Genomic DNA, 10,239 nt, shown 5'->3' with positions numbered 1-10,239 from the left:
ACTTTTCCTTGGTTATATTTTTACCCAATGTTATTGCCAAAACTGGAGTGATATGTAAACACACTGACTACAGAAAAAGGGTGGAGGTGAGATGGGGGGGTTCTCCCAGCAATAAATCCAGTGCTACCCTCCTCAGACCTGCTGTTTCTAAACACACCAGTTGAGTTCCAGAAGTTTCATTTCAGGGCTTGTCAGGAACTAGTGGTAAGAGCCCACAGAGAAGAGCTAGAAAAGGCAGAGGCCCCCACCCCACCTGGCCGGGTGAGCTCAGTGGGGACAGTAGACTCAGCCGCCCCCAGGATTGTAGGTGGCAGAACAGAGGGGCACACGAAGTGGAGAACTCTTTTCCACCAGCTCTCACGACCAAGGAAATGAAAGGGCAGACAAGAGAGTCCGGGGGGACTCCCATGAAGATGAGGGTGCTGTCAGCGCCCCTTTGGGCCTCCTCCCCAAGCCACACAGCCCCAGGAGCAGCAAAGAGCCACCGCACTGGTCCCATCCCGCCTGTGCGCACTCCCTCTGCCCATCAGGCAGAACACCCGAGAGAGGGCAAAAGAGCCCAGAACAGAGGCTATGGGCAAGCACCTCACGGGCCGGGACGGGGGCACGTCAAACAGCATGAAGCGGGCCCACACCCTCCATGGAGGGCACAGCCACCCAGCCACAGGGCCATCTTCCAGCTCTTAACGTAGGAAAATGCATTCACTAACGCTGTGGCATGCAAAGAAGCTGTAGGGGGTCAGACTCCTGGCACACACCGACTCAGCACCGAAATGTCTGCTCCCAACAAGCCTGTAGGGATGGGCCCAACCTCGGCCCCCAGATCCTCAATGAGGAATGTTACCACAAAGGACCTGTAAACAGTAATCGTGGCCAATATTCTTAGAATGCACTCTTGGCAGGCCCAGCACTTCATTTGTTGTTCACAAAGAATGAAAAAACTCACTGCAGGAACAGAAAACAAGATAACAAAAAACCTTTCTGGTGCCCCCCTCACCCTCTACAAAAAAAAAAAAAATCTAGTAAATTGTAATAACCCAAGCGATGGGAGAGTACACAGTCATTCCACAGGAGGCCTGGGGAGATGAAGAAAAGGACGACTACGAAATACGGTTACTGGAGCAGAACACAAATAGGCATGTTGATAATAGCTAATATGTATCGACTCTTCACTCTGATCTGAATACTTTGCCAAGCACGTCACAGTTCATCTTCACACCCACCATACAAGATGGGGTTCATCACATCCGCACGCTCAGAGAAGGAAACAGGCCCACAGAGGCTTGAGGCCACCAGCTGGAACGGCTTCCAAGCGTGCCCTCCAGGCTGGGTGAGCAGACTGCCCCCCAAAGCAACAGGCATGATGCAGTGACGGCCACAGACAGCTCTGCACACCCAAACACAAATTACAAACCTACCTGCAGAGACAGAAGCATGGGTGTTTGGGCTGCTGGAAACTGTCTTTACTACTTCACTAAATAAATCCATTTTTCATCACAGGCTTTGTGTTTTCTCCAGCACCAAAGGGCCTTGTGGAAAGAGAGGGCAGTAACATGGGTCTGGCTGCACCACCTTCTCTTGGGCACTAGATAAGGACAAGCACATATGCCCAAAAGGCCAGAACAAATCCCTTTGCCATGTCAGAGACTCTCCCAGAGGGGAAAGCTGCTTGCCAGAGGACTTGTCAGTTACCCCGAATACCAGGGATTTAGTGCACCACTCTAGCTCGACTGCAATGCCAGGGCGGCCACCTGTACCAAGTGTGAAATGAGCCAGGAAGCTGCCAGGGAGCCCTGGGGAGCACAGACTCAGGAGTCTCTTGCCAGACTCTTTCGGGGTTTCTGAGGGTCGAGCATCTCCCTTGGGGTGCTTCACGTGCTGAGACGCAATTCTCAATCAGAAGCTGGGTAGGCGTTGGGACACCATGTCTGAGATGCCCCATGTTATGAACTGAAGCGTGTGTGTCCCCCAAGTTCATGTTGAAGCCCTGACCCCCACCCAATGTGACTACATTTGAAGACAGGGCCTTTAAGGAGGTAATTGAGGTTAAAGGAAGTCCTAAGGGTGGGACACTAATCCAATAGGACTGGTGCCCATTTAAGAACAGGGATGTGTGAGCAGAAAGACCGTCTGCAGCCCAGGAGGGAGGCCTCATCAGAAACCAGCCCTGTCAGCACCTTGACCTTGAACTTCCAGCCCCCACAATGGTGAGAACTAAGTGTCTGTTGCTTAAGTAACCCAGTCTGTGGTATTTTGTTACAGTGGCCCCAGCAAACAAATGCACCCTGGATACCCAGACAGACTTGCTCTTCTCATTTTTCTGTGATGATGCAGGAGATGGTACAGGATGAGGGGAGACACAAGTCAAAACTACCCTCCATTCAAAGCGTCTACGAATCCTGATCTCTCACCTAGAACACAAACAGGGTGGACCACAGTGCTGTCCCAAAGTCTCCCTGAAATTTACCGCCACCCCCACCCTGCACACAACCACCCCCCACAAACCACGTTACTGCAAAGCAGCCAGGTTCACCACGTGCACATAGCGACCCATTTCCTCAGAGGTTCCAGGCGTAAACTCTGGATATACCCCTGCTTGCCAAAGACACCAAGTCATAAAACTGGATTTACATTTTCTGGGAAAGTGTATGAGTACAGCCAAGAAAACCAGTGCAAATCCCTGCCATGAGCATCACTCGAGGGTGTTCAGAGGGATGTCCTTAGTGAAAATGCCCAAGCAGAGCCAGCACCTTCCCCAGTGTCAGGAAACAGCGGAGGGACACAGCCAGGTCATGATCCCTGCAGACCCCCAGGGCAGCTGACAAAGCAAACCAGGTTTACCTAAGATGGGGACCCCATGCTGGGGTGCAGGAAATCCGCATGGAAGTACAATGCTGGCTACCCACCAGAGGGGGAAACGAAGATACCCAAACCGCACAAGGGTGCCCGTGGACGCAGGTGGGGCCTGCAAAGCATGGTATTCATGGCCACAGGCTCGGGGTCATTGTTTTTATCTCAAGCAAAATTTGCACCAGTGTTCTTAAGGGTCAATACACCTAAGAGCAAATCTCATCACCCTGCATGAAGGTGTGGCCCACACAGAGAGAAGGCACGGCAGAGGCCGAGGGGCAAGGCATCCAGCAGGGACTCGGGACCTCGTTCCTCATCGCCTCTCCAATCCTGTTTCCCCCAGGAAACACTGGGAGTGTATCGCCAGAACACCCTCGACCTTCCCAAGGCTTCTCACTTCCCACTCTCTCTTCTCTAACAAGGAAGCAGGTCTCAGTCAGAAGCTGTGATGGGCAGCAACATCCAGGCCGACTGAATAACACTGTTTCCTTGTCATTGTCTTCATCTCACAGTCACCTGCTATTCATGTCCACTGAAAGTAGCTGTCCATCTACAGTAACCATATAAAGTTCCCTTTCTGAAGAAAGGAATTCAGATTTTTTTAAGTGCACCATTTTTTAAAATTGTAGTAATAGTACAGTGATAGATAACTGAAATTTGAAAACCAGCACCCTCAGGGTTCTCAGCCCATGAGTCCCCCAAAGCAGGTGACCTATAAATATCCGCACAGCAGAATTCACAGCTGGGAAGCACCGTACTGGGCCACACACTCCCACTGTACAAAGTGAGGCCCGTCCTTCCCACCATGCCAGCCTCACAGTGCCCACTCGTTTCCTCATTCATCCTTGAATCACAGGACACTGGTTGTCTCCCAAACTCTACTCTTCCTTCCTTAGCAATGAAAACCCCAATTTTTAGGGGGTTGGGGGGTACACTGCCTCCTTAGCAGTCAGGGGGAGGCCTCAGGACTGGTATTGGCCATATAAGTGGGATGCTGTGTGCACCCTCTAGGAAGGGTCCTTACAGCGTTGGGGACTGAGGGCAGTCCCCAAATTCACCTCTTCTATGCCATGGATCAATTCTTCAGCCTGGTGAAGCCCAGGGGCCACTTCTTGGAAAAATATTTTAAAACACAGAAAATAAAACATATGAGATTACAAAGGGAACTGATTATACTGAAACAGAGTCATCAAAATGTAACAAACAAAAGTGACGTAGTAATATATGGGATTCTTTATCATCACATTAAAAAGCCACTCTATCTTCGAGTAGAAATGACTCTGAGATTCTTTTCATGTCATAGCTGTGACAGGCCCCCTGCTAACACCACTATGGTTTCTAGGGTTTGCTGTTACTTTTATAATTGAAGATAATGCTAAAGTTCAGTCAGAGGCTAGAGAAAAAAGTTATAATTTCTTTCTCAATGCAAATTCAGATCCCTGAATCCTACCTACGGAAATGGAGGAAATCTCTCCTCTTTCCCCCTCCCCCTTCCTGATACCTGGGATGAGAATGGGATGGCTGGAGCTGAAATAGCCACTTTGGACAATGAGGCAAGGTAGGAGGAGTCCTGGTCTCTGATGATCACAGAGCCACGTACCAGCCCCAGCCTGTCTACCTCTGAACAGAGAGATGAATTTCTATCTTGTTAGGCCACAGTAGGTTTATTCTTGCTTATATAAAGCCACTCAAACCTGATCTTAACTGCCGTATCTCTAATACTGTTCCTGAGTGGTGAGGTTGCAAACAGCTTGAACCTGATCCTTAGCAACCTTCAGTCATCTCTAAGAAACAAACCCTGACTTAGAAAAATGGTTCCTCCACCGCTATTAAGGAAACCCACATAGAACAGTTCTTCTGTAGACGACAGCCTTACAGGACACAAACCCCAAAACCTTGAACCACACAAGCTCCCCGTCTATCTCAAGGCCACTCCACCTCTGCAGTGCAGGCATGGGCCCAAGCACCACACGTTAACCACAGCTCAGGAAGCTTAAAACCAAGCACCACACTTCAAGGTGATGACCAGATGTGCAGATATACGACTTCTCTCTGGCAAGTTCACAGTCATGTGGGAGCAAGTGCAAAGGCACCGGCATAATGTGCAGGCCCAAGAGTCACCCCAGTGTTGACAAATATGGCTCAGAAAGTACTTATTAATTGTCATCGACTCTGGCACTGAGGAAGAAGTTAACAGGCTGCTCAGAGGGCTTCCTTGGTCTGGAGGACTGGCTTCCACACTGGGGAAAGGCAGGCAGAAGGAAGTTACACTCAGCAACTTAAAATGCCACCTCACCATTCAAAAAGTTGCAGGTGCCAAGTTTACTCAGGTGCCCTGCTACACGGAACAGAGGCCACCCTTTGAAGTTACAGTCAGTCCTCGTTATTTGCAGATCCCATATTTGCAAATTCACCTACTCAATAAGGTTTATTTGTAACCCAAGATCAAGACTCATGGCACTTCCCTGGTCATTCATGAACATATCCTGGGTGGCAAAAAACCTGAGTCACCGAAGCTCATGCTCCCACCTGACATCAAACAAGATGAGTTCTGCCTGCTCTAATGATCACACAGGTAACGTGTCCTTTGGGTGGGCTACTTAGTGCCATCCTGTGCTTTCTGTTAGTGATTCTGCTCTTGGACATGGCCCCCAGCATAGTGTCAGGTGCTGTCTGGTGCTCCTAAGCACAAGAAGACTGTGATATTCACTATGTGGAAAATGTGTATGTTAGGTAACCTTTACTCAAAGCCTAAGTTATAGTGCTGTGGGCCATGAGTTCAATGTCAGTGAATCAACAAAACGTGTTAAATAAGAAGTCTTTAAACAGGAATGGACAAAAACAAAGTTATGCGTTAATCAGTTGACCAAAAGTGTGACCAGATGTTCACAGGGACTAACCCTGTATTTCTCCTAAGGGCGATGATTCGGTCTTCACGGTGACTGCCGCAAACAATGAAGAATGACTGTATATTTACAAAGAAATTCCAACATGGAAAAATAATACTTCACATCTTTCATGAAAATAGTAGGGTCATAATATGGTTCATACACACACACACAACTAGGAAGAAAAGGGCCAGACCATCAATGAAACTGGGGGTTGAGAATAATATTTCTTCATTTACTGTTGCATTTTCCAAATGTTCTAAAGTAAACAGCAAAAAGGACTGCAAGGTAAACAGTGACTCCCATCCTGGGGCTCATTAAAAATGCAAATGTGACATATCCCTGGGACACCAAATTAAAACCATAAAGAGAAAGGAGGAGAAATGTATCAGAGTAACAGGGATTGTGGTGGCATCAGGGAGACCTGAGTGTCCGTCTCAGCCCTGCCACCTAATACACAATGACTTGGGGCAACTCGGTTTCCCTTTCAGAAACTTTTATTTGAAAAAAGAAACAACCCACAGAGTGCTTGCTGCTGTATGCCCGACTAAGCACTTCACAAATATACGGTATCTAAGCAGCTTACATAGTACACAATATTAAAATTGTTCAATATTATCACATATTAAAATCAAGCAAATAATTATAGAGGAGATACCCAGATATGGCCCAAAAGTGTAAAAAGTAAAGTGGTAGGCAAGTCAAGTGTGACCAACACTGCTTCTCAAGCTCTGAGATCCTTGGCAACTTTGTACATTATGTGATGTAAGACTACCCCAAACACGAACGGGAAGGAAAGCCTTGACTTTTAATCTCAGCAGGTGCCCCCCTATCCTTAAGAGAAAATAAAATGCAGAACAGTGAATAGAACAATTCAATTCCGAAGGCAACTTGGTTTCTGAATACTAACATATACAGAGAGTCTGTCTCTGGGAGAACGTGGTCTTCCGGGTCTGTCTGTTCTCCAGGCTTCCAAGGGGGGCATCTGTGCACAGAGGAATCACAGAGAAAAAGTCAAGTTTCTGTTTTCATCTCATTTTTCTCCATGAGACAAGGACACAGAACAGACATTGGCTTATCTGCTAAAGCAGCTGATTTACAAATCTTTCCACATCTGCACACTGGGTTTTAATCTGCTGCCTATTGCATTTTTTCAGCCATAGTCACAGATTTGGCATCTGTGTCACTGAGAGGAGGGCCCATAATCCGACTTAACCTTTTTTTTTTCTCGATCCACTTGAATTCATGCATGAAGTTCATATTTAGCACAAACCTCAGAGTCAGGAAATAGTAAATCAGCTGATAGACAAACTACTGCTGTAGTGGCTTGATATGGGCACAAGGGGGCAGGCATGTTCTAGCCGCTGACAGTCAGCTCACGTCCAAACTGAGGGACTGTGGCTTTCTAAAAGCCACTTGCCCTGCATTATGTGCCATTAAGTGAGAAAGGATTCATAAGTGAGAAAAGATTTGTGAGGCCATAAATAATCCCCAGAAACAACAGGCAAAAGGCACTGAAGACTTCCATAAATGTATTAGCTGCTGTTCACATCTCTTTCCAGGAAAAAGTGCAACTTCATGCCCCTTGGGCTGGACGGTGACATGAAGGCCAGTGTCCTCCGGAACACAGGCTCACTGGAGAAGCTTCTGACTCGCCGACACTACAGAATGAGGCCTGCACCGCGGACAGGGGACGCAGAGCCGGAGACTCGCCTCGTGGCCCTCAGCCCTCACAGCCTCCCCCTCACTCCTGTTTAACGCCTGGTTTCGTCCTGCTCAAGGCTCCCCAGCTCCTACAAGGCTGAACTGAGGGAACCCTAGGAGGAAAGGTTTCTCACCTTTTCTTCTGCCCGGCTGCCTCCATTAAGCTATTCCATCCACTCACTCCTGCCTCTTTTAAATAGTTCCAAAGGACTCTCCCGGGGGTGGCAGATGACAGGCCAAGCAAGCCCTCCTCCTGGAGCTCCTCTCCTGGCCTCCTAACATAGTCTTCGCTTCCGCCCCACCCTCTTTTTCTCTGATTCCAGTACGAAGGTCCCCGAGGCACAGCCCCATGGCCTCTGCCCCCTTGGCAAACCCAGGGCTTGGCTCCAGTGCTCGCCTCTGTGCAGCTGATGCCACCCAAGCCCTCACCACAGCCGAGGGCCTCAGCCTCAATCCTACTCCCACATCTCTCTGGCAGAAAGCTCCCCTGGGGTACCCTCTGGGGCCTCCCAACTTACCATGACCTACAAAACCATTCCTGTCACCACTCCTGACTTGCGACCTCAGAAGAGTGCCCACACCACCCCGCTGGCCGTCACAGAGCTACGTGGTATCCACGACCTCCCAGTTCCACCCAATTATCTCCCACCCTGGCTCACAAGCCATTTCCACGGCTACCCTAGTTGAAGGCTCAGTGCGTTCTTGGGGTCTAGTGCAGAGGTCCCCCCAGTTCCATCTCACCCTCTCTCATCTAACTCACACAAGGCTGCCTGATGCTGCTTCCTGAAGCGAAGACGGGATGCAACACACACAACGGAAACCCATGGCTGCATAAAGACCACCACTGTCAAGCACCACGGACACTACACCCACTTGGCCCAAGTAGGCTGCCCTTGATAATACACAACCATGGCCCAGGACAGCTGAAGCGGGCCTGAGGCACTGGGGCCACAGTGCAGTCGCAGAGACAGTCCGCCTCACTCATCCTCAGGGCCCCCTCTGAGGTGGGTGCAACTGTTATCTTAACCTTACAGATGTGCAGTAGGGCCTCGTGGGTTCAAGTAACTTCTCCAAGACCACAGCGCCAATATGCAAGGGTTTGAACCCCTCTCTGCTCCATGGCAGAGCTGAGCCCTTATCATAGTTTCATTCAGCTAATCTGAGATATGTGCTTTTCTATCTACATGTCCCTTTAGTTCCCACCTCCACTCATTGGTGCACATTGTGTCTCCAACTGGACATCACTTTTCCAACTGCCAGATGTCCACTCCCTGCATGCCCCCAACCCTACCTATACCGCATCAATCCCCTCACCCACTCACCCACCCAGCAAAGGCTTCCTGAGCCACCACTGTGGGCCTGACACTGGCCAGGATCGGGGTCACACTGGAATCAAAACAGACATGGTCCTGTCTTCATGGACCTCCAAGACTAGCAGTGGGAAAAGGCATTAGCAAGTAATTATACAAATATACAATTACAAACTAAGGTCAGAGCAGTGGAAAACTGGAAATACACAAGGTTTATGACCAACAAGGCCTGGCCTGTCTGCGAGGAGCCAGAGAAGCCTCTGTGAGACAGCGACCCTAGGGCCACAACCTGAAGGATGGGCAGAGGGGGCAGATGCAGGAGAGGGGGCTGCAGACTCGGTTCCAGAAGCTGCATGCAGGCTAGTGTGGCCAGGGATACCAAGCAAAGGGAAATAAGAAGTGAGGCTGCGGGGTGGTCGGGAGCAGGGGTGGCCACAGTGAGGGTTCTGGGTTTTATCCCAAGTGGGGTGGAACAGTTTATGCAGGGTAATGATGCACTCTGATTCATGTTCTTATAAAACCACTCTGTTTGCTAAAAGAAGAAAGGACAGGGTAGCTGCAGGGTTGAAGCAGAGAGAACTATTGATGGATCTTCCCCTCCTTACATGCAAAACTCCAGGAGGGATTCGCCTTTGGGTCCCCAGAGCTGGCATGGTGCTAGTGCATAACAGGATCGCCCAAGGATGGAGTAAAGTAAACTATGCACCCCAGTGGCCCGTGAGCCACATCAGTGGGGCGGGAACACAATGAACGCCCTGCAACCACCACAGAATCTAAGAGTCCAAACAGTAAAACTACCCTGGGGGAGCAATCAGCCACTTCAGAGGAGAGCAGGACTATAGCAGCAGCTCCTCCGCCTCAGCCAGCTGACAGACAGATGGGACCCTGGGAATCTGCAGAGACCCACCGCAGGATGAGGAGAAGCCCTGAATGGTAGACCCACCTGGAAGAGAAGGGGGTCAAGGTCACAGACGAACCAAAGCTAGCCTTCAGAAACTGTGTGTTTACTAACCCAACACTAAGCGCAGGCCCTTCCACCGAGAGGCAATCAGGAACCGTCACATGTGCAGTAGGTAGAAATGGGTGCTTGTTCACCTCCTCCTGTTATTCTCAGCTGAGAGAAACTCTGGGGGATCGCCCTCCCTTGCAGCTTCAAAAGGATGCTAGTAAACATGTGTGGCTTCATTGTGAGTAAATGCAGGCCCAGAGGAACTGATGTATCCCTTCCTCCAATCCGCCTGTCAGGTCTCGTGTGATGCTGGAATGGGGTCTCCCTTCTGTGAGGCCCCCGAGCCCTAAAAATACAGCTCTGAAGTACAGACCACTAAACTGCAGAGCCCCTCCTCTAAGATTCAGACACCCCTTCTCTGCTGCTTTCTCCCTGCCAAGACCTGGCTACCCAAGCCGTCCATCCTTCCCCACCACGTGCTCCCCTCCCACTTTATCCTCCTCTCTCGGTCTTTCTCTAAAAACCCCCACAGACAGTG

At 49.7% G+C, this 10,239-nt stretch overlaps 1 pseudogene; it reads right to left on the bottom strand.

The window, feature by feature from the left end:
• Positions 1–402: 402 nt before the first annotated feature.
• LOC140844000 (sorting nexin-29-like) overlaps positions 403–10,239 on the bottom strand; it is a 67,139-nt pseudogene continuing 57,302 nt past the window's right edge.

This window comes from Manis javanica, chromosome 10, assembly GCF_040802235.1.
Source record: "Manis javanica isolate MJ-LG chromosome 10, MJ_LKY, whole genome shotgun sequence".
Taxonomy (NCBI): domain Eukaryota; kingdom Metazoa; phylum Chordata; class Mammalia; order Pholidota; family Manidae; genus Manis; species Manis javanica.
Note: the sequence above shows the minus strand (reverse complement) of the source record. Positions and strands in the feature narration are given on the sequence as shown.